A 24,876-nucleotide genomic window follows, 5' to 3' on the forward strand; every position below is an offset into this window, starting at 1 on the left:
CATTTCTCCAAAGAAGATATACGGATGGCCAATAGGCACATGAAAAGATGCTCATCATCGCTGATCATCAGGGAAATGCAAATCAAAACTACACTAAGATATCACCTTACACCCATTAGAATGACAAAAATATCTAAAATTAATAGTAACAAATGTTGGAGAGGTTGTGGAGAAAAAGGAACCCTCATACACTGCTGGTGGGAATGCAAACTGGTGCAGCCACTATGGAAAACAGTATGGAGATTCCTCAAAAAATTAAAAATAGAACTACCATACGATCCAGCCATCCCACTACTGGGTATTTATCCAAAGAGCTTGAAGTCAGTAATCCCAAAAGTCCTATGTACCCCAATGTTCATTGCAGCATTATTTACAATAGCCAAGACATGGAAGCAACCTAAGTGCCCATCAACAGATGAATGGATAAAGAAGATGTAGTACATATATACAATGGAATACTACTCAGCTGCAAAACAGAACAAAATCATTCCATTTGCAATAACATGGATGGACGTTGAGGGAATTATGTTAAGTGAAATAAGCCAGCTAGAGAAGGATAATCTGTGTATGACTCCACTCATATGAGGAATTTAAAAATGTGGACTAAGAGAACAGTTTAGTGGATACCAGGGGAAATGTGGGGTGGGGGGTGGGCACAAAGGGTGAAGTGGTGCACCTACAACACGAATGACAAACGTTAATGTACAACTGAAATTTCACAAGATTGTAACATATCATTAACTCAATAAAAAAAAAGTGTTTCTAACCCTGCCTGTGGTTCCTATAAAAACACACACACACAGACAACCCAAAATGAAGCCTCTTCCTGACCAGAGACTGGGGTGGTGGGGACTGGGGCTCAGCAAATGGAATGTGTGCCCGGGAGGAGGATGACCTGGAAGTCCTCCCCACGCATCTCTGATGCTTCTCGGGATGGCACTTGACGGCCTGCTTGCCTCCCTCTTTGCCCAAAGATGAAGGAGATGCCATTGGATTTCCTGAACACTCCCTGGGACTCAAGTACAGATGCACTGGTTACCAGACCTGGGGCAGTGTTGGTGAGATGCCTCGTATGTTTTTGTTCCTGTCCTAGTCATGGATCTTTTCCACCTTGAGACCATCAGGGTCTCCAGGAGCAGGCACCACTAATAAGTATTGCCTGTGTCCCAGATGGTAATCTTCACTGTGGGCAGGGGGCTATCACTGAAGGCATAAGTCTTCTGATGGCAGATAGGCTGTCCTGTAATGCTGTACATGATGGTGGTGGCAACCTTCTCCCTGCCCAACCCCAGCTCCGAGCACAGCTTCAGGGTAAGCTTCTCCAAGGAGTTCTTCTCCAACATGTCCCACTCAACTTGTCCACCAGGGAAATGCTGACATGTTGATGATGACACGTTGGTCGGACTGGTCCTCCAAGATGCTGTCAGTGGGTAGGACTCCATCTGCTGTCTGATGATGGAGGTGAAAGCAGGAATGAATGTGAGTGGATTCAAATCCAAGTGGTCACAGAGGATTTCTGAAAACATCTCAGAGGTCATCGGCTTCTTATTCATGTTTCATGTAAAGGCATCCTCCACTTCTACCCATCTATCTCCATGTCCAGCCAGATGGGAACCAAAACTTTAGACTGGGATGTGTTCTCATGGATCACAAGTGGGTCATGATCATCAAAGGAGAGAGGGAAGCTTCCTTTCTTATCTTAGCCCATGAGGTTCCTATTAATGGCTGTGGAGCATGGCACGGTGTGCAGATGGTGAGAGCTGCTGAGCAGGGTGGGCACCCACTGGCTATTCCTCTTGATTTCTCATTCCCTGAAATGGATGGGGAACCCTATGCTGATGGACACATGCCTTGTGTTTCTCATCATTGTCCTCCAGAATCTCTTCCACCACTGAGGCTTTTAACTGAGTCACACTAGTGGCCAGGATCATGTATCCATGACCATGTGAGGATACAACTATTTTCTTCCTCTCTTCTACATTGGCCAGTTGCCTGCAGAGTGAGGGGTATCTATTGCACAAGCAACCTCAGAAAATACCTTTGAGATCTTTCTGATTTTAAAATTAGAGAAACAAATGTGGTAGATGGATTTTTTTTTCTTTTTGAAGAGGGGTAGGGAGATAATAGTTTGAATATCCTTTGTTAAAAAAAAACCCTAAATATATTTAAAATGGCCACATTTATATTTTTTCACAAGAAACATATAAATGCAGCTTTTCCTTGATATTAGTATGGAAGTCAGAAATGACTAATCCAAGTATGTGTTCTACACAGGATTATGGGCATCATTGGATATTGCAGAGGGTTCTTGATTCTTACAACTCAAATAAAGCTAGAATGAGAAATTACTACTACTTTCCACTGGAGAAAGTCAAGAGGAAAAAGATTTTTATCCTAGTCTGCCTTCATGACTGCTTAAATTTTTGATAATCTTGGTTTAATGGTCTCTCCTTTGTGCTAACTGCTGGCAGTGATCACCTCTCTTTTTTTTGCCAGATAGCTCTAGCTAGCCTCTCTCTACATCTTTTGTTCACCCATAATCATCATGTTTTTGCTTTTTCTGAACTTTAGAAACCCATAACGGTTGTATGTGTGGTAGGATGTGATGGAAAAGCCTTCACAAGAATTTACTGGCAGTTCAGAGACTATGTTTTCCCAGTTTAGGCTCCTTATTAATTGGTCAAGCTTTTGTCCAGAAAGAGCATCTCAACCAGGAGAACATTTAATGTGTTGCTGGGCACAGGTTACTTATTATCTTCATTCTCTGCCTTTCCATTTCACCAGCTATAACATTTATTCTTCATATCGTTTGCACCTCAAGCATACAGACTTGATTTCCTCACTTTCTCAACATATCCATAAGTGTTTCATATACACAATGTTGAATCAGGTTTTTCAGCTGTTACCAATCCATGTCATACTGTCTCTGTGTTCTCTGACCAAAACTGTCCATTCAGATCCCTTTGCTTTGTCATTTGCAAATATGTCTTAAATTGTCAAATCTCAGATTCCAGAATATGTGTCCACTTGGCTCCACTGACAGGACACATATGTGAGGACCCTTGATGGGAAATTATGACCTACAAAGTCTAGACTGTATGTAGGCATGAAGGGAATTTTTAAAAGAAATTGAAAATTAAGCTGTGAATAGCATTAGAATTTGTTTATCTCTTAATTTTAAAAAATGCTCATATCCCTTAAACTGTAGTTACAGATCATTGTCATTTTGCTGTTTGAAAAGAACCAACGTACTTCTAAAACTCTTATGTAACCTACTTTCAGCATTAATGCAGAATTATCATATATGTAAACTGCATGTCAGACTCTTGTCTTTTTAAAAAATCTAAGATAATTATATTTATATGAAGCAAATAATTTTTTCCAGTATGAAAGTAACCACTTAGCAAACATGCTTGGTCATTTGATATCTGTTAAAGTTGGAGAGTGGTGGACAAAAGTGGGGGAAACTATATTTCCTCTTTTTTTTTTTTGCCTAAATGATGAATGCTATTTTAGATATTGCTGATATCAACAGGTATACATATGCTTCAATTGTTCTTCATCATATGGATGTATCATTACACTACTGATGCACATTTAGGTAGTTTGCAACATTTCTTTCTTAAGAGCAATGAAAACATTTTGGACATGCCTCCATTTGCACATGGAGTAGGTATGAAGACTTTGACTTCTTGCATTATAGGAAATTTCATTTTATATTTTTATAGATATTGTCAAATTGTCCTACAAAATCTATTTATTTTATAATCCCCCCAGCAGTACGTGAAAGTACTTATTTCCACGTTTCCTCTACAGCACAATGTTTTCTCCTTTATTGTCTTCATGGGTCTAAAGGGTGAAAATGATGCATATGTTGCCTGGTTTAATTCTTGCCACGTCCTACAGAGGTAAGTAAGATAGGTATTATCAAAAGTTTAAAAATGAGAAAACTGAGGCTCAAAGGGATAAGAAATTTACCCAGGATGATAGCTTGGAATAGCAGAGCTAGTGTTTATACTGAGGTCCTCCTGACTTTTGTATCAAGTAACCTGCGTTTCGGAAAGCCTATGGGAATTTTCTACTTTCAGGACACATTTGGCAGAAGCCAAAGGGGAAAACAGTATGGCCACTCCTCAAATAACGAAAAATAGTGCTATCATATAACTCAGATATTCCACTTCTTGGTATTTATCCAAAGAACATGAAAACACTAATTCAGAAAGATATATTCACCCCTGTGTGAATTGCAACATTAGTCACAATAGCCAAGACTTGGAAGCAACCAAAAGCTCATGAATGGATGAATGGATAAAGAAGATGTGATATATATATGCAGTGGATACTACTCACCCATAAAAATGACAAAATTGTGGAAACATGAATGGATCTTGAGGGTATAATGCTAAGCAAAATAAGTCAGACAGAGAGAGATAAATTTGCTATATTATTTCACTCATGTGGAAGATAAACAGACACATAAATAAGAAGAAAAGATTGGTGGTTACAAGAAGGGAAGGTCCAAAGGGGTAAAGGGTTACATATGTATGGTGACAGATGGAAACTAGACTTTTGGCGGTGAACACAATGCAGTCTATATTTCAGAAACTGAACTATAACAATATACTCTAGAAATTTACACAATGTTATAAACCAATGTGACCTCAATAAAATAATTAAAATTAGAGTTACTATAAACTACAGTAATCAAGACAGTGTAATATTGGTAAAAGAACAGACAAATAGATTAATGGAACAGTGTAGAGAGCCCAGAAGTAGATCCCCCATAAATATAGCCAATTGATCTTTGACAGAAGAGTAAAGGCAATATGACAGAGCAAAGTTAGTCTCTTCAACAAATGGCACTGGAACAACTGGACATCTATATGCAAAAAAATAAATCTAGACACAGACCTTAAAAAAATAAACTCAAAATGGATCACAGACCTAAGTGTAAAACACAAAACTATAAAACTCCTAGAAGATAAAATAGGAAAAAACCTAGATTACCTTGGGTATGGTGATGCTCTTTTAGATACAACACAAAATATAACACCTGTGAAAGATACAAATGATAACCTGGACTTCATCAAATTGCAAACTTCTACAAAAAGATAATTTCTGCAAAAGATAATTTAGAGAAAATTAGAAGACAATCCACAAATTGGGAGAAAAATATTTGCAAGAGACATATCTCATAAAGAAATTGTATCCAAAATATTCAAAGAACTCGGAAAACTCAACAAGAAGAAAAGAACCTGATTAAAAAATGGGTCAAAGACCTTAACAGACATCTCACCAAAGAAGATATATGAATGCCAAATAAGCATATGAAAAGATGCTGCATATCATATATCATCAGAAAAATGCAAATTAAAACAACAATGAAATGCCACTATACATCTGTTAGAATGGCCAAAATCTTGAACACTGACAACATCAAGTGTGATGGAGGATGTGAAGCAAATAACTCTTATACACTACTCATGGAAATGCAAAATGGTATAGCCACTTTGGAAGCGAGTTTGGCATTTTCTTAGAAAACTAAACATACTCTTAGCATGTGATACAGCAGTCGGGCTCCTTAGTATTTACCCAAAGGATTTGAAAACTTATGTCCACACAAACACCTGTGCTTGGTTGTTCACAGCAGCTTTATTCATAATTGCCAAAACTTGAAAGCAGCCAAGATGCCCTATCAAGCCGTGAAAAGACATGGAGAAAATGTACATGGGTATTTCTAAGTGAAAGAAGCTAATAAGAAAAGGCTGCATATTGTATGCTTTCAACTATATGCCATTCTGGAAAAGGCAAAACTATGGAGATAATAAAAAAGATGAGTGTTTTCCAGGGGTTGAGGGGCATGAATAGGCCAAGCACAGAGGATTTTAGGGCATTAAAAATATTCCATGTGATATTATAATGATAGATATATCTCATTATATATTTCTCCAAACCCACAGAATGTACAACACCAAGAATGAATCCTTAGGTTAACTATGATTCTTTGGGTGATTAAGATGTGTCCATGCAGCTTCATCCTTGGTAAAAATTGTACTATTCTTGTGAGTGATGCTGATAATGGGGTAGGCTATGCCTGTGTGGGAGTAGGGGTATAAGAGATACCTCTGTACCATCATCTCACGTTTGCTAGAAACCTAAAACTGCTCCAAAAAAATAAAGTCTTAAAAAACAATCTGGACTATAGAAAATAATGTTGAGAGAAATGAAAGCATGCTTATATAAATGGAAAGACATCCCATAATAATCTATGAGAAGACAATATGGTCAAGATGGCAATACTTTACAAATTTATATAAAAATTTAATGTAATTCCTATAAAAATCTCAGATGGCTTCTCTTTGGAAATTGCCAAGCTGATCGTAAAAGTCATATGGAAACTCAAGGGGCCCAAAATAATCTTGGAAGAGAAGGACAAAGTTGAACAGCTCACACTTCTCAATTTAAAAAATTACTACAATGCTTCTGTAGTTAAGACTCTGTGGTACAGTATAAAGATAGACGTATAGTTCAATGGAATATTATTGGGAATGCAGAAATAAATCCTCATATTTATAGTCAAATGATTTTTGACAATTGTGCTGAAACCATTCACAGGGAATGAAGAGTCTTTCCAACAAGTGGTGCTGGGACAAGAAGATATCCACAGGCAAAAGAATGAATTGGTGCCCCAACTTTGCACAATATTCAAAAATTAACTCAAAGTAGACCAAAGGTCTCATGCGAAAAGTTTAAACTACACAGAAAGCATGAGTATAACTCTTTATGATGTTGGATTAGACAATTGAGCACCAAAAGAAAATGATGAACTGGATGTCATAAAAATCAAAAACTTTTGTTTTAAAGGACACCACCAAGAATGTAAAAGACAACCCAAAAAGTGAGAAAACATATTTGCAAATCATATATTTAATATCTAATAAGGATCTTATATCTTGAATATATAAGAAATTCCACAACTCAATAAGAAAATGATAAATGGGCAAAGAATTGTGTAGACATTTCTGCAAAGAAGGTATGCAAATGGCCAGTAAGCATATGAAAATATGCTCAATATCATTAACAATCAGGGAAATGCAAATCAAATCACAATGTGATATCACTTCACACCACTAAGATGCCTATAATGGAAAGGACAGATGATAAGTGTTGGTGAGGATGTAGAGAAATTGTAATGCTTATGCATTGCTAGTGGAAAAGTAAAATGATGCAGCCACTGTAGAAAACAGTTTGGTGTTTCTTCAGTAAGGTAAAATAGAATTATCACATGACCCAGCAATTCTACTCCTAGGAATATACCTAAAAGAATTGAGAATATATATTCACACAAAAACTTGTACATGACTGTTAATAGTAGCATTATCCATAATAACAAGAGGTAGAAGCAATCCAAATGTCCATCCACTGGTGAATGGATAAATAAATGTGGTATACCTATAAAATGGAATATTATTCAGCCATAAAAAGGAATAGAGTACTAAAACATGCTGCAACGTGAATGAACCTTTAAAACATTATGCTAAGTGAAAGAAGCCAGACATGAAAGATCGCTCATTACAAATTCCACATATATGAAATATCCAGAGTAGCAGACCTATAGAGACAGAAAGTACATTAGTGATTGCCTAGGGCTGGGATGATTGGAGGAAAATGAGAGATGACTGCTAAAAGATATGGGGTATCTTTTTGGGATGATGAAAATGTTCTGAAATTGATTATGGTGATGGTTGCAAAACTCTGTGAATATACTAAAAACAATTGAATTGTATACATAAAATGAGTGAATTGTATGGCCTGTGAATATATCTTAATAAAGCTGCTAACAAAAACTTAAGCTAGACCTTAAATACTATATTAAAGCTAGAGAAACAATGTTGTTTTAAATATAGTGTTGAGGAAATAGCCATTTATAATTGAAATACCAATGACTTTACAGCCCTTCTTGACCTGTCATTAATGGAGATGCTCCATGGCATTAAGGAATCCCTTCCTAAAGTTCTAAAAACTCATGTAGGTGCATTCTTATGAGAAAGTGTTAACATCTTTAATCAAATTCTCAAAATAACTCAACCTACAGAAGAATAGGAATAATTTTCATAGCAGGAGAGAAGGCAGACCTTGTGAGTAATGTGCTTCTTCCCTCCAGTTTCTTTACACAATTCCATCTTCTTCCCTGCACTCAATCTTAGACAAATGATTTGAATAGTTAACTCAATTCCATGGATAATTCTTTGAATGTCATCTCCTTCAGCATCTTTGACCCACTTCCCATCTTGCCCTAACCGATTTTTCATTTCTTCTCATTGCTACAAAGTGCTTGAATAAATAATAGTGGCCTCAGAGTGAGAAATTTCCTTCTCGGGAATTAGCTCTTTTCAGTCTTCTAGATTCTGCCTCTCCTCAGTTCAACCAGGAGCTTGCACCTACAAAGACGTACTTATGGTACCTATCTTATCCTTCTCCACAGCTTTCAAACACGAGTATCATTCAAATTCACCATCCAAATCTGACCTTCCTTGGCTAAGCTTCTCATATAGGACGTTCGGTCTCACAAGTGAAATTTCCCACACAAGTCATTATAAGTTGGTTCCCTACCTCCTCTCTTTACTAAAACTGCTCTCTATAAGGCTTCTTTGACACAAACTCTAATCAAATTCAATGGCTTTATCAGATCTAGCATTCTTCACTTCCTAGTTTTATCTGATACATTTAGTCTAAAACGGTGCTTCGACCTAGACTTCTATGGGACTGCATAGTTGACTCTCTTCCTAAAAAACCAAGAATATGACAGTTGGAACAATCTTGATTTTATTTCAGATTCCTTTATGTTTCTATGGTCCAGACTCTCACCAAACCAATTAAAAGACATAAAATATCTTTCAGTTGCTCCTTGTGCCCAATTTTCAACATACAGACCATTACACAAACATCCAGGATAGTTTTTTCTAATAATTGTCTGCATTCCATTCTTGTTCTGGCTCATACGTCTACCTGATCAAATGAGAACTTTCCATGCCAGCATTCAGGATTACAGGTTACTTGACAGACACCAGCCTCCAGCACCGTATCTGTGCAAATTCATTTTTTATTACACTAAAGGAAGTCTTCTCTCTTCCATCTACATAATCTCTTTGCCAAATACACCTTTTAACCTCCTCTTAGACTATTCAATCTATCTGAAATTCCCTCCCCTGTCTGTCACTGCAGGCATTTCAAGAGTTACATCAAACCTCATGACATGCAGGCAGCCCACCTAGGTTAATCCCTTCCTCTAACTCTCCCATATATCATATAAATGATATAATGATCATTTCCATCTTTACTTTATGACTTGATATTTTGTATTTACTATCCTGCTTGTAGCAGTCTCATTTCACTTGAGGTGTATGTTCTATTTCTCTTCAAGTAGATTATTAGTACCCAATGAAAAGCATCCATGTATTCTAATTCTTTAACAATTCATATTAAAATCTTCCATGATGCTCAGTATAGATCCTTGTACACAATAAGTATTTGAAGTACATTTGCAGAAGTACTTGCCTGTCTATTTAAAAATCCCTACTGTGTTAGTCAGAATTATACAAAGAAGAGAACTCTATATCATGAGAGAGAGAGAGGGACAGATTAAGAGAGATTGATTTATTATAGCCATTGGCTCACACACTTATAGAGGATGAGAATCCCATGATCTCCTGTCTGCAATTTGGAGAAATAGGAAAGCTGGTGGTATAATTCAGTCTGAGGCCAAAGGCCTGAGAACCAGGAATGCCAATATCCAAGAACTGGAGAAGATGGATGCCCCAGCTCAAGCAGAAAGATCAAATTTGTCCTTCCTCTGCATTTTTGCTCTATTCAGGCCCTCAATGGACTGGACAATGTCCACCAGCATTGATAAGGATGATGTTCTTTGCTCAGTCTACTGATTCAAATACTGGAACTGTCATTAACATTTTACCTATTTCATTATGATCAGGAAAGAATCAATGAGATCCTGAGGATTTAACAGTATGGGGAATTTTGGTATTCTTTTGTTTTCTCTAAAATATAACATTTTAAGTTAGCATAATTTTTAAGAAATTTTTTATAAGTTCTTTGGAAAAAATGAGAGCAGGAAAATTATTGCAGATCTAAAAGAGAACAAATATTTAATGAATAAAATCATTCAATGGAGACAAATATACCCTATGCTAAGTCATGGTTAGAAACTGGAGCTATAAAGATAAATAAAGGATAGTCTCCATCTCAAGGGGAGCTTTTAACTGTAATACTAAATAATTCTTTATGCTGATAGCCAGATGAGGGAGAAAGCTCTCATCAGATAGTCAAAGATGATAATCATTTCCTATACTCATACGTCATTTCAACAGTATAAAAGACGTTTGTATTTGTTTTCTCATTTTCTACATCAGTTCCTTCCTATAGCCTTCAGATATCCAATGGCATGAATCGTTATGATTCACATTTTGTATGATGAGTCCAGAAGTTAAGAATGTTTGGGTAACCTGATGTGGAGCACAAAGTTACAACCAGCTGTTTCTAGTTCTAGCAAGTAGATTCAGAAGTAAAATTAGTAATTTAGAAGTGAGGGACATGATTACAACACAAACCCAACATTGCATTTTAGGCCCTGCCTTAAATAATGTAATATATAGCTATGTGCCAGAAAGGTAAAGTGACTTATCTAATATCTCATAATTATTGTTCATGCAGAGTGCAGGACAGTGCAGCTCAGCACAGGGCAAAATTGTGATGTTTGTTTGTACTTCTTACAAAACCCAATTATTTTGTCATCCCCAAGCTGGTTATCTTGTCTGCCAGGATCCCAGCTGAAGCGTCAAACATCCCTACTCTATTCAGAGTTTCCTTGCAGCACCTGTGCTCCCAGTCTCCCTCCTTGGTATCCTAAATTAGGATACTATTGTCAATGTGACGAGGAGGTTATTAAATGGGATTGCCTGACAAGCCTTGTGGGTAATGAAAGCCTTTCAGCAAGGGCCTGGATGTCCATTGAGTGCTATAGGCATGCTTTTGGGAAGTCCCCAAATGCTTTTTGGAAACTGGTCTTTGGGATTTAGTTGAGAAACTATTGGAGGGAGCCAATGGACTTGAACTACAGCTCTATGTTTGGGCGTTCATTTACTTAGTGTAAAATAAAAGGCACGGCTAGTTTTCCTCGATGTTCACTCCATGTTGCTAAGCTCTGGGCAGGACTGTGGTATTCAAACACTCACTTCACAACTTGGTCCATGTAGAATTCTGGAGTTGTCAGGGAAAGGAGCATAAATGATTTCTCAGAAAGAAGGATCTTGGACTTCCTTGGATCCATAGGGAGTTCAGAAACCTGACGTTTTTCTTGAATATGTTCATCAAATTTAGAAAATTCTGATCTATATAATCAAATGATTACAGAAAATAATGGAGCAGATCACATTACAGGGAGCACAGCTCAGGATAAAAGTGGGATCAAAGGGTAAGGCTAAAGAATTGGAAATATTTTTTGAATACTATTAAAATATACACATAAAAGTTCTTGTCTTCAAGATAATGGGAAACAGTAATTTTAGAGTCTTTAAAGCAATATTTACATAGAAATTACCTTATCAGGTAAAAATTTTAGCAGCCATAAAATCAACACATTGCTTTTCCCTGCAACATGAGTGGATAATCCCATCATATCTAATTTATTAATGGTTTCTCCAGTACTCCATTCACATCCACTGCATGTATTTATACCCTACTAACCCAAGGTACCTGTTATTTTGGAGATGAAAATAAAACATTCAAGAGGCAATTTTCTTTAATATTCAATATTACGTTCAGAGCAACACTTAGTGGAAAGTACTATAGAGAGTTCCCATATACTTTTCCCCTCCATACACGCACAGACTTTCCTTCCATTAACATTCTGCACAAGAGTGATACCTTAGTAACAAAGATGAACCAATAGTGACACATCATCATCAGCCAAAATCCATGGTTCACATTAGGGTTCAGTCTTGGTGCTGCATGTTCTATAGGTTTTAACAAATATATAACATGTATCCACCATGACAGTGTCATACAGAACAGTTTTACTGCCCTAAAAATCATATCCCCTGTGCTACACCTATTCGTCCCTCTCCCCCTGGCAATAACTGATCTTTTTTTATTATCTCCACAGTTTTGCCTTTTTCCTGAATGTCATGTAGTTGGAATCATACAATGTGTAGCCTTTTCAGAATGGCTTTTTATCACTCAGCAATATGCATTAAAGGTTCTTTCATGTTTTTGTGACTTGATAGTTCTTTTTTATTTAGAGAGAATAATATTCCATTATATGCATGTACCACAGTTTGTTTATCCATTCACCCATTGAAGAACACCATAGTTTCTTCCAAATTTTGGCAATTATGAAGAAAGTTGCTGTAAATATCCTTGTGCAGGTTTTTCTGTGGGAATAAGTTTTCAGTTCCTTTACGTATATACCAAGGAGTGCAGTTGCTAGATTGTATGGCAAGAGAATGTTTAGTCCTGTAAGAAGCTGCCGAAAGGTTTCCAAAGTGGCTGTACAACTTTACATTCTCAAAGGTTGTGAATGAGAGTGCTTGTTGCTCCATATCCTTGCCAACATTCATTGTTGTCAGTGTTTTGGATTTTGGACATTCTAACAAGTGTGTAGTGATATCTCATATTTGTTTTAATTTGCAACTCGTTAAAGATAAATATGTTGAGCATTTTTTGATACGCTTACTTACTACATATATAACTTTTTTGATGAGGTATCTGTTCAGATATTTTGCCCATTTTATAATCTGATTGTTCATTTTCTTATTATTGAATTTTAAGAGTTCTTTGTACATTTTGGATAAAAGTCCTTTATCAGATATGCCTTTATCAGATATATCTATTCTAAGTATTTTCTTCCTATGTTGACTTTTCTGCTCATTTTCTTTACAGCATCTTTCATATAGTAAGAGTTTTTAATTTAATCAAGTCCAAGTTTTTGATTCTTTCTTTCATGGATGGTGCCTTTGGTGTTGAATCTAAAAAGTCATCACCAAACCCAAGATCATCTAGATTTTCTCCTATGTTATGTTCTGTTCGTTTTATAGCTGTGCCTTTTACATTTAGGTCTATGATCCCTTTCGAGTTAATTTCTGTGAAGGGTATAAGGCATGTGTCTAGATTCTCTCTCTTTTTTTTTTTTTGCATGTGGATTTCCTGTGGTTCCAGCACCATTGTTGAATAGACTATCTTTTCTCCACTGAATTGCCTTTGCTGTTCTGTAAAAGATCAGTGGATTTTATGTATAGGTCTATTTCTGGGATCTCCATTCTTTTCCAGTGATCTTATTTGTCTCTTCTTTCACCATTACCACACTGTCTTGATTACTCTAGCTTCATATTAAGTCCTGAATTCTGGTTGTGTCAGTTCTCTGACTTTGTTCTTCAACATTGTGTTGGCTAGTCTCTGTGTTCTGCCTCTTCACAGAAACATTACAATTAGTTTGTTGATATCCACCAAATAACGTGCTGGAATTTTGAGTGGGATTTCATGGTATAAATCAAGTTGGGAAGAAATGACATCTTAACAATATTGAGTCTTCCTATCCATGAACACGGACTGTCTGTCCATTTATTTAGTTCTACTTTGATTTCTTTGATCAGAGTCTTTTTAACTTCCTCAAATATACCTTATATATATTTTATAGATTTATACCTAAGTATTTCATTTTTTAAATGCTAGCATAAATGGTATTCTATTTTTTTTCAAGAATTTTTTTTTTAAGATTTTATTTTTTCCTTTTTCTCCCCAAAGCCCCCCAGTACATAGTTGTATATTCTTCGTTGTGGATCCTTCTAGTTGTGGCATGTGGGACGCTGCCTCAGCGTGGTCACGTGAGCAGTGCCATGTCCGCGCCCAGGATTCGAACTAACGAAACACTGGGCCGCCTGCAGCGGAGCGTGCGAACTTAACCACTCGGCCACGGGGCCAGCCCCAATGGTATTCTATTTTTAATTTCAAATTCCAATTGTTCATTGTTGGTATACAAGAAAGCAACTGACATTTGTATATTAACCTTGATGTTCTCTGAGCTTCCTGGATCTGTATTTTGGTGTCTAATATTAATTTTGGAAAATTGTCAATCACTATTGTTTCAGATATTTCTTCTTTTCTCTCTTGCTTCTCTTTCTGATATTCCCATATGCCTATGTTACATCTTTTGTTGATGTGTCACAGTTCTTGGATATTCTATTCCATATTTTCAGTCTTTTTCTCTTTTCTTTTCAATGTTGGATGTTTATATTGATGTATCCTCAAATTCGATGATTTTTTCCAGTGTACTAATGAGCCCATCAAAGGCATTCTTCATTTCTGTTACAGTGTTTGTTTTGTTCTGCTGTGTTTGGTGAGGATGATTTGCCCTGACTTAACATCTGTGCCAATCTTCCTCCATGTTATATGTGGGTTGTCTCCACAGTATGGCTGTGGAGTGGAGCAGGTACATGCCCAGGATCCGAACCTACGAATCAGGGCTGCTGAAGTAGACTGCGTGGAACTTTAACTACTCAGCCACAGGGCTGCTCCTCTAATACAGTACTTTTGATTCTAGCATTCCTTTTGATTCTTTCATGGAATTGCCATCTCTCTGGTTACATTTCGCATCTGTTCTTGCATATTACCCACCTTCCCCCTAGAGCTCTTAGTATATTAATCATTAATCACAATCATTAATCAATTATTTTAAATTCCTGGTCTGATAATTCCAACATACCCATCACATCTGAATATGGTTCTAATGCTAGCTCTGCCTCTTCAAAGTGTTGGTTTTTTTTTTTTTTTGTCATTTAGCATATCTTGTAATTCTTTGTTGAAAGCCAGACATGATGTACTGAGTAAAAAGAACTGCATTAACAGGTTTTTAGTGATATGGTGCTAAATGTGGGGGCAGGGGAAGCACTCTATAGTCCTATGAATAAGTCTTAGTATTTAGTGAGCCTGGTCCCCTGGATGGTGACCGTTTCAACTGCTTCTCAGCCCTCTCTGCCTTAGGTGGGACCGGAAGGTTATCAGGGTCTGGAGTGGTGTACAGCAGTCCTCCATTATCTACAGAGGATATCTTAGAAGACCCCCAGTGATGCCTGAAACCACAGATAGTATTGAACCTTATCTATACTATGCTTTTTCCTATACGTACATACCTATGATAAAGTTTAATTTATAAATTAGGCATAGTAAGAGAATATCTGAATTGCCAGCACCAGTACTCTTCCCTTTGTGGGCCATTATTAAGTAAAATGAGAGTTACTTGAACACAAGCACTATGGTACCGTGAGAGTTGATCTGATACCCTAGATGGCTGCCAAGTGACTAATGGGCAAGTAGCATATACAGTGTGGATAACTGGACAAGGGGATGATTCGTGTCCCAGGCAGGATAGAGTGGGATGGCAGAAGATTTCATCATGCTATTCAGAACAGCACACAGTGTAAAACGTGAATTTCTTATTTCTGGAATTTTCTATTTAACATTTTTCGACTGCAGTTGACCATGGGTAACGAAATCCATGGAGAGAGAAATGATGAATAAGGGAGGATGACTGTATTTATCTTCCCTGAGATTGGCTAGGTTCTCACAAAACATCAGTAGGTAGGCTCTGGAAAGTAGTTTCTCTTGAAGGCCAGCCCTGTTAAGAAGAGCAGAATGCTCTGGGCCTATTTCAAAATGGCTATTTTCCCCTCCTCATGCCTGACGCAAGAGAGAATTTTTCTCCAGTCTTCACTGTGAGAACATAGTAAGGGTTCTTGGAGGTAAAATTCATAAAAGGGAACCCTCCTGCTCCCTTTAGGGCCAACTTATATTTAGGGAATACAGGGTAAAGTATTAACAATACTTTACATCTAGTTAAATAAATCATTTTATAACCTCATATTTGTGTATTTTGCAGAATTATGCTGAATAGCACATATTTCTTATATAAAAATCAATGCAATAAGTAATCACTAATATTAGAAAAAGCATGGTCATAGTTTTAAAATATCCATATATTTACAGGGAAATCACAATTGGTGAGGGCTGCACTAAGAAATGTCTGGGCAATTAAAACCACAGATAAGCATCATTACTGGTGGGAATTGTAGGAATGGGCTTTGCAAGAACCTCTCATATGTGTCAGTGAAGCTGACTCTACACATACAGTCCAATAAAGTGAAAGTACATGTCACTTGTTTCATGCTCCATAGGGAAGAAATGAGCTCATTCACATATTGTCCACTTGACAAGTGTTCCCTGGTGAAATGTTCTGGAATATGTAACCTCAGTTATGCTATGGGAAAAACATTGCTCTTTAACTCTTTAAAAAAATAAGACTCAAAGCCTTCTACCTTTATGATGCAATGATTTGAAAACAAAGTTCAGGACAGAATGGAATTAAATGACCTTTTATACTCATACTGCATGCACAATCATGAGTGTATACACACAAGCATAGCTACACCAATGCTCCTTGTCTCTCTGCTTCAAATCTTCCCTCCTTCACATGAGGCCTGATGGCCACTATCCATAATGAAAGATTTGATGCCCCTGAAATGTTTCCAAAGACATCATTAGGGAAGAGAATAACCAGTTAACGTCACAGTTACAGACTGTAGAATCACCTACCACTGGTTTTTCTCAACTCCTCCACAAGGCAGTGGAGCTTCCTCTTGAACGTGACCCTCAATGCTCTTTTTCTCTATCCCCAAATTCGACAGGATTAGGAGGGAGAAGTGCTGCATCTCCTTCCATCTCTTTCCATTGCTGAAAAGGATTCTTACCAGGAGGGGAAACAGAAACTGGGAGGGTGGTCCGAGGCAACAAGGAGGAAGCTGAGACTTAGAAGTCTTGTGGTTGGGCCAAGTTCTGCTGAGGAGATCCTTAAATTCCTATTTTCCATCCTCCCTACCCCCATTACCAATACACAATGTGAGCACTTGTACACCTACAATATCCTTTATTAACTCTTTCAATCAATGGCAAACTGCCTTTCCTGGAAAACTCCTCTCCCAGATGAGTTAGGGGTTCCTTCACTTCTTCATACCCATGAAGAACAACAGTGGGCTTCCTGCCAAAATACAGAGTGAACACAGGGCCATACACTCTTGAGAGCTGGAAAATGGAAAGGAGATGCAAATATTAGAAAAGTATTTGCTGTTTTTGTGTACATATTGTGCCTGATTCAGACTATTATCATCAAAGTTTTGTTGTTTTTATTCTGCTGCACACAGTTCAAGTATTTCTAAATTTTGCACATAAACATGTGATGATTGTTATCGTCGCCATTTATTGAGTGCTTCCGAGGTGCCAGGCAGTTACCTGGGTGCCTGGTACGCAGGTTACAATTAATCCTCACATCAACAGTTGAACTAGGTTTATTTACCCCATTTTACAGGTAAAGAAACTGAAGTTTGAAGATCCAGACATTGGCCATGGGTCTAGGATCCTACAACTAATAAACAGAAGACCCTAATTTGAACCCTGCTTGCTTGATCTTCAACTTCTGGTTACTGCCAAGAATTGTCCAAGTAGTTGAACCAATTTACAATTTTACTATAAGAGTGCCAGTTGTTTTACTTCTAGGTCAACTGTTAGTATATAATTATTATTTTTTCATTTTAACCATTTGATGAGTATGGAATAATTTCTCACTGTAGTTTTAATTTCCATTTCCATGAAGATTAATGAGCTGAGCACATTTTCAGATGTTCAGTGGCAATATCAATTATTTTTTTGTCTAGAGCATATATGGCCTACGTAGCCAAGGTTGGCTCAAATATGTAATTTATTTATACTTACATGATTTTTAGCAATCACAAATATATGGAAGAGTTAGAGGTACATGCAAGGAATTTCTTTTACTTCAAATTATTTGAGAGCAGTTTGCTGACTTGATGTCCCAAAGACCTGAAATATGTTAGAATGTATTTCTAAATACAAGTGGATTCTTTTATATAAATATAATATGACTATAAAAATCAGGAAATTAATACTGATGCACAATGACCATCTAACTCTCATTTTCATCTGTATTTTACCAGTAAATCCCAATGATGTCCTTTGTGTCCAGTTCAGACACTAGAGCAGGTCACATGTTGCAACACATTGTCATATCCATTTCATCAACTTTAGTCTGGAACAATTTCTCCTTCTTTCCTTGAATTTCTCTACCTTGCCTATTTTGAAGAATGTAAATCAGAAGTTTGAATAAAGTTCCTGATATTGAGTTTGTCTGTATTCTCTCGTGATTAGATTCAGGTTATGTATCTTTGGCAGAAATATCATAGAATGATACTTCTTTTCCCCACTGCATCCTATTGGGTGACAAACAATTTCAATCTGTCCCATTACAGATGGTGTTCACTTTGATTACTTGATTAAGACACTGTCTGGCAGTCTTTTCTACTGCAAAGTTATTCTTCTCACCTTTGTAATGAATTTTGTGGGCATATCCTTTGAAATATATAACTATCCCTGGGAAATTTTTTCTTTATTCATTATTTATTTATTTATATCAGAATGGAAACACATTCAATTGTGTTTAATGGATTATAATCCATTTGTATTTTTTTGATGCTCCAATTATCTACTCATGATTGGGTTCTTTGTCCTTTTGACATGGCCCATCAACCTTTGAGTAATTTCTCGAATTTTGGCATAATGAGAAGCCACACTATGCAGCATGCCCCGAGGACATCCAGAGGTTGATATTGGCATGGCCAGTATCCACATGTCCTCTTAGGAATACATTCCAGGAAGGAATTTGCTGTGGAAGTATCCAGTTCTACTTCACTGGCCCTCAGGTGAAGGGAGGGGCCAGGTGGAAGTGAGATGGAGGCTACATTCCTGGCTCAGCCACTCCTCATGTTTTCTCTGCTTCTCTGACACGTCTTTTCCTCATTTTGAGAAGCCCATCTTCTTGAGTTCAATCAGCTGTTGTTCCTAAAAATACCAGCAGAGGGAGACATGCTGGGCTTCTGCCACAGCATTCAAGCCGTAAAGCACACAACGGTACCTTAAACATGTCTTGCTAAGTGGAACAATCCAATCTGCAAAGTCTATATACTTCTATGATTCCAACTATATGACATTCAGGATAAAGCAAAACTAAAGAGAAAGTAAAGAGACTAGTGTTTGCCAGAGGTTGGCGATGAAGAGAGTGAGAGATGAATATGCAGAACACGGAGGATTTGTAGGGCAGTGAAACTATTCTGTAGGATACAGTATTGGAGGATACAGGACATCATGCCTTCAGAAAAATCTATAAGCTGTATAACCAAGCGTGACCCTAATGTAAACTACGGGCTTTAGTTAGTAATTAATTTATCAATATCATCTCATTAATTTTAACAAAGAGATCACAGCAATGGAAGATATTAATCAGAGAGGAAACTGTAGGCAGGGGGAGAAGGGGTATTTGGAAACTCTCTAGACTTTCCGCTTGGTTTTTATGTAAACCCGAAACTGCCCTAAGAAACATAGTCCATAAAAAAAAAAACTCTGAAAATTAAATATGACACCAGATATGGATAATATAGCACTCAACATAGAGATAGAATATAACTTTGACACAATGTATGATTTATACATACATATGATGTAAAGTAGAAGATAAAAGGTAAGAAATTTCGAAGACCAGTCCAAGAAGCTCCAACATGTGAATAAGGAAAATTCCACCCACAACTAGAAGGATCTGCAACTAAGATACACAACTCTGTACAGGGGGTTTTGGGGGAGATAAAGCATAAAAAAAAAAAGATTGGCAACAGTTGTTAGCCCAGGTGCCAATCTTTAAAAAAAAAAAAAAAGAAAGAAAATTCCAGATACCAAGATAAAAGGAAACAGAAAAGGAGAAATCATCTCCACAAAAAAATTCAAGGAAATTTCCTTTAATTAAAGGACGTAAGTTTCCAGATCGAAGGGGCTCAGCATAATGAATGAGACATTTCACAGTGAGGTTTTTTAATACCAAATAGAGAGAAAACATATTTCAGGATTTCAAAGGAAAAAAAGTATCATCATACAAAGGATCAAGATTCAGGAGGGAATGCAACTTCTCAAAAGCAACACATCAAACTACAATTCATTAAAGAAATGCCTTAAACATTCAAAGAGAAATTATTACCAGCTAGAAACCTATGCCCAGCTAACTTTCAAGTAAATGACAAGCAAAATATGTGAAAATTTACCTCCCATGAATGTTTTCTCAAGAAAAAAATACATGCTCTGCCAAGCCAGAGAGTAACCAAAAAAAGAAGACCTGATGTTCACATAGAAGATCAAAAGAGGGGCCGGCCCGGTTGCGCAGCGGTTAAATTCACATGTTCCACTTCTTGGCAGCCCAAGGTTGGCAAGTTCGGATCCCAGGTGCGGACATGGCACCACTTGGCAAGAAAAGGCCATGCTGTGGTAGGCGTCCCATATATAAAAGTAGAGGAAGATGGGCATGGATGTTAGCTCTGGGCCAGTCTTCCTCAGCAAAAAGAGGAGGATTGGCAGCAGTTAGCTCAGGGCTAATCTTCCTCAAAAAAAAAAGAGAAAGTTGAGGGTAAAATCTCAGATGATGTTGAAGGCAGATCCTAAGAGATGAGCTCTGCTCCAGATCTCCAGAGCAACTAGAGCAATCAGGAGTAAGTGATAAGGTTGGGAGAGTTTTCTTCAAGAAGATAAAATTGATAGAGTATGTCACGTATTCGATTATATTGATAGTTGATTTTTACAACTCAGGGAGGGTTTACAGTTGAGTCAATGATAAGTATCTAGACTTGTCTAGAGAATTAAGCAAATGGGAATAAACAGACATTTACTACTCCCAGCGAAAACAAAATGTTGTAAGAGTAAAAGAAGAATAATCATCGTCTATACTACTGGGCTCTTCAGTGAATAATGTTGACATAGTCATGACGACATAAGCACTGAATACTGACCTAACCAAAATTTTGTTCCAGCACTATTGGGAGGACTTGGGAGTGTAGAGGCCATGCTCAGTTTGTGTGGTAAGATGGCAAGATGAAGTAACAGAGTCCACGGGGAGAGTACTCTTGAAAGCTTGTGCCTGGTTTTCTCTGACTTGTATATACACAACTCCAATCTCTGTCTCCATCTTCATATGACATATTTAATACTTGTCCTGGGCATGAGCTGCTCACTTAGGCCTCCCCTTAGGGCTCCAACACCTGCACAGTGATGGTCAGGCAGGACTCACCCAACCTTAGAACCTGGGTATAACCAGGACCTGTGGACATTACTGCAGGACTAAGTGAGGGTGTGACAGGTTTCCAGAAGATGCCTGAGGCCTCTCTCTTGGACGATTTCTACACAGTGACTTAAGCAGCAGGAGCAGCACCTCCTAGAAGCTGCTTATGGGTTCTATGGTAACCTTCAGCTCTGCACCTCTCAGGATCTATGAGGGGAGGGAGTCTTGAGCTCCTGAGGACTGGAATCCTTTTCTCCCTGGGTAGCCCTGTCAAACTGATTCTCCTCTGTGTCCTTCAGAATATTCTCCCCACTTATGTCTGTACCGAGATGTGGTCTTCTTGATAATGGCCAAGTAACCACTTAATGGCTACTTATTTCTCTATGCCCATAGTCAAGTACCCTCTTTTATTACCTTTGCACATTGATTGTGATCTCCCCACCCCAAGCATTGGCTTCTTTCCCAATATTTGCTGACCTAGCATCTCTACTGACCTTTCTCTAAGGGTATCTAGCTGAGTAGGACGCATGGGAAGAAAAAACAGACCATGGTCTTTAACGGAACAGTGGTTTTCTGGGATAGGGGTTGAAATGAACTTAACCTCTTATAAACACATATACACACACATTGGCATTCATATACTCACACTGACAAACCCTCACACTTAGACACTCACACACATGTACACACTCGCACACACATACTTTTCACGTCACATCGTGCAAAATTGTGGTCTCCAGGAAAACCCTTGTATGTTTCTCTCTGTTGCACATCCTGATGTTTAGCATTGCATGGTTATGGAGGAATCCTCCTTACAAACCTCCTGATAGGTTGTAGGAGAGTACTCATGCCCTGAAGCAGTAGAGTCTGGTGGGGTTGGAGCATGCCCAGGGGACAGGAACTCCATCTCTGAAAGTCTTATGATTAGAAAAGTCAGAGGACTGAACTGCTTTCTTGGATGGTATGCTCCTTGTTGACAGTGAGCAAGCTTGGGATGGATATCTTTATGAGGGTCTGTTGTGCTTCAGTATTTCTCTATATTTAGCAATGAAAACAATTTGTTAAACAACATATTGTATGGATCAGAAAAAAATTTAAAAATCACTGAAAATGGTATTTATTTTTCTTTTTTCTTTTTTTTGAGGAAGATTACCCCTGAGCTAACTACTACCAGTCCTCCTCTTTTTGCTGAGGAAGCCTGGCCCTGAGCTAACATCTGTGCCCATCTTCCTTTACTTTATGTGTGGGACTCCTACCACAGCATGGCGTGCCAAGCGGTGCCATGTCTGCACCTGGGATCTGAACCGATGAACCCCAGGCTGAGAAGCGGATCGTGCACACTTAACTGCTGTGCCACCAGGCCGGCCCCTGAAAATGGTATTTCTTATGTAATTTATTAATCCTAAATTCAAATTTACAGATTTATAGACAATCGAGGAGGACACGGGCTGATCTAAAGGACAAAAACGTTTGATATTAGAGGTTTCAGATGTGTTGATGTCTCTTGCCTTATATAGGCTACAGCATCCGATTCAGCTCTATCTATTTTTATTTGCACACTATTAAGAGAACTTCATTCCTATGGATGAAATCGACAAATGGCAACCGTGTCCCTTCAAAGCTGTCCTGTAATCCCAGACTGGTCTCTGGGACCTCCTACCCATGAGACCCACCTCCTTAGCCTGTGCCTCACTCTTTATCTACCTCACCTCCCCTACACACTTATAGACCTCCGTGGCAGAGGCTAGGAGAACCAGAGATTCGGAGGTGAGCCAGGATTTAGGACACTTGAACCCTTGCAACTGGACTCCTTACAAGAGGAGCTGTGATTTCTGCACATCTCACAATCACACTAGGAATCAAATGGAGCCAAGGCTGCAAAGGCCCGGAGTTAGAATGGCTGCAGGGAGAAGACAGATGGAGAAAGGGCGCAGCTTTTCCAAGTGCTGCTCTGTCTCTTTGATTTCCAGGTGGTGGTTTCCATCCCTGCCCATGATGTTTTCTGCTGGTGAGCTTAGAAGATTAGTGACACTGCGACTGTTGAATGTGTCATTATCCAGGGCAATGGTCCTGAGTCCCAGGAAAGAGAGGACTCCTGTCCAGATATGTTTCCATCTGTGCCTGTTTAAGAGGGTCTGATGCTTCATTGTGGGGAAGCAGGATTGAGAGGCTGAGCGACTCCCAAACTGTGATATGTTGTCTAATTGCAGACATGGAATTTCTCATTCTGTACTCACCACAAGGGCCTGAGTCCCTTCCAATGGGTAGGCTCTTGGTGAATGAGGGTGAAGTGATGGGAATGATGGGTGAATGGAGAGATAGGAAAGAGGAAGGAGAAAGACAGAAAATAAAAGACTAGGTGGGCTCCACAGGAGAGCAATGGAGGGACCAAAGGCCAAACATGGCAGTATCAGAGACTGAGAGAGTCTCTGAGTGGAGGCAGGAATGAGGGCATGGTGGCACCATAGACTTTCTGCCTCATTCTCAGGCTGCAGGGACCCAGGCCATAGTCAGTCAGTAGTGTGTCCATCAGAGGATTCCCAGCATAGCTTGTAGTGTCATGTGACTTCTGAGTGGAGGCCAAGGTGAACGGACATTCTGAGCCCTGCAGCACCACCAAGACCAAGTAAACTCACCTCCTCATCTACAACATGCATCAGTGTCTGCTTAGATCAGGAGAGGCTGTAGTCCACACTGGACAGGTAAATTTAGTACAGATGCAACACCATCTCCCCTCACCTTGGCCCCTCCTTGAACACCACTCAGTCCCAGGCTTCCGAGGTCTTCTCCACACTGGTGACAGGGGTCAGTCCCCATACACTAACATTTGTCTTTGTGTGGATTACCCAGAAGCAGAGACTGGAACCAGGAAGAGGTTTTGGGCCCAGGAAATGAGCAGTGATATACAAGTGGGAGATGAGACCCAGAAGGGAAGGGAACCACTGCAGGGTGGTGCTGTGGACAATAGAGGCACCAACTTTGCCTGGGACTAGACTCCTGCCTTCCACAAACACCCACCACTCCACCCTCATGACCAATCATCCTAAATAAAGTGCCATTTATGAAAACCCAAAAGTACCTTATGCTTTCTCTTACCACAGTGATTTAGAAAACAAGATAAGAGGAAAGCATGTTTTGACATTTCGAATGATTCTAGTGGCTGAACTAAGGGAAGAGTGGACAGGCTTATCAAATTAAAAATTTTCACTTATGTTATCCAGGAAGTAGAATAGAATGAGATTAACATAATGATCTTTATTCAATAAGACTAGCCTGAATATTATAATTCTGTTGGCACCACTCATGTAAGCAGTAATCTTTATTAAAGATTTTGTTCTTATTATCTTTAAACTAAATCAGGGTGTAGAGCATTGAACTGTTCTCTGACGCATGTCCAGTCTCTTGAAAACAGGAACATCGATCACAGAGGAGGGAAAACAGAGGATTATTGAGAAGTTAGACCAGACCTTGGAGGCCCACCTGGAGACCAGATGTCTGAACAAACTGCATTCCAAAAATAAGTTTGATGCATGCCTGCATATCCCCTCCCTCATATAACTGGCCTGTAGTTTTTGTTCTGGGAAGATAGGCTTTGAGGACACTAGTCCACCATCTTCCATTTGCTTTCAAACACAAATAAACCCTTT

General features: G+C 38.5%; 2 pseudogenes; both read right to left on the reverse strand.

Annotated features, from left to right (window-relative positions):
- Positions 1–1,035: 1,035 nt before the first annotated feature.
- On the reverse strand, positions 1,036–8,985 carry LOC124235234 (SWI/SNF-related matrix-associated actin-dependent regulator of chromatin subfamily B member 1-like; annotated as a pseudogene).
- A 988-nt stretch (positions 8,986–9,973) lies between these two features.
- LOC124235235 (cytochrome P450 2C9-like) lies at positions 9,974–24,046 on the reverse strand (annotated as a pseudogene).
- Positions 24,047–24,876: the final 830 nt, after the last annotated feature.

Source organism: Equus quagga, chromosome 2 (assembly GCF_021613505.1).
Source record: "Equus quagga isolate Etosha38 chromosome 2, UCLA_HA_Equagga_1.0, whole genome shotgun sequence".
NCBI classification, from domain to species: Eukaryota; Metazoa; Chordata; class Mammalia; order Perissodactyla; family Equidae; genus Equus; species Equus quagga.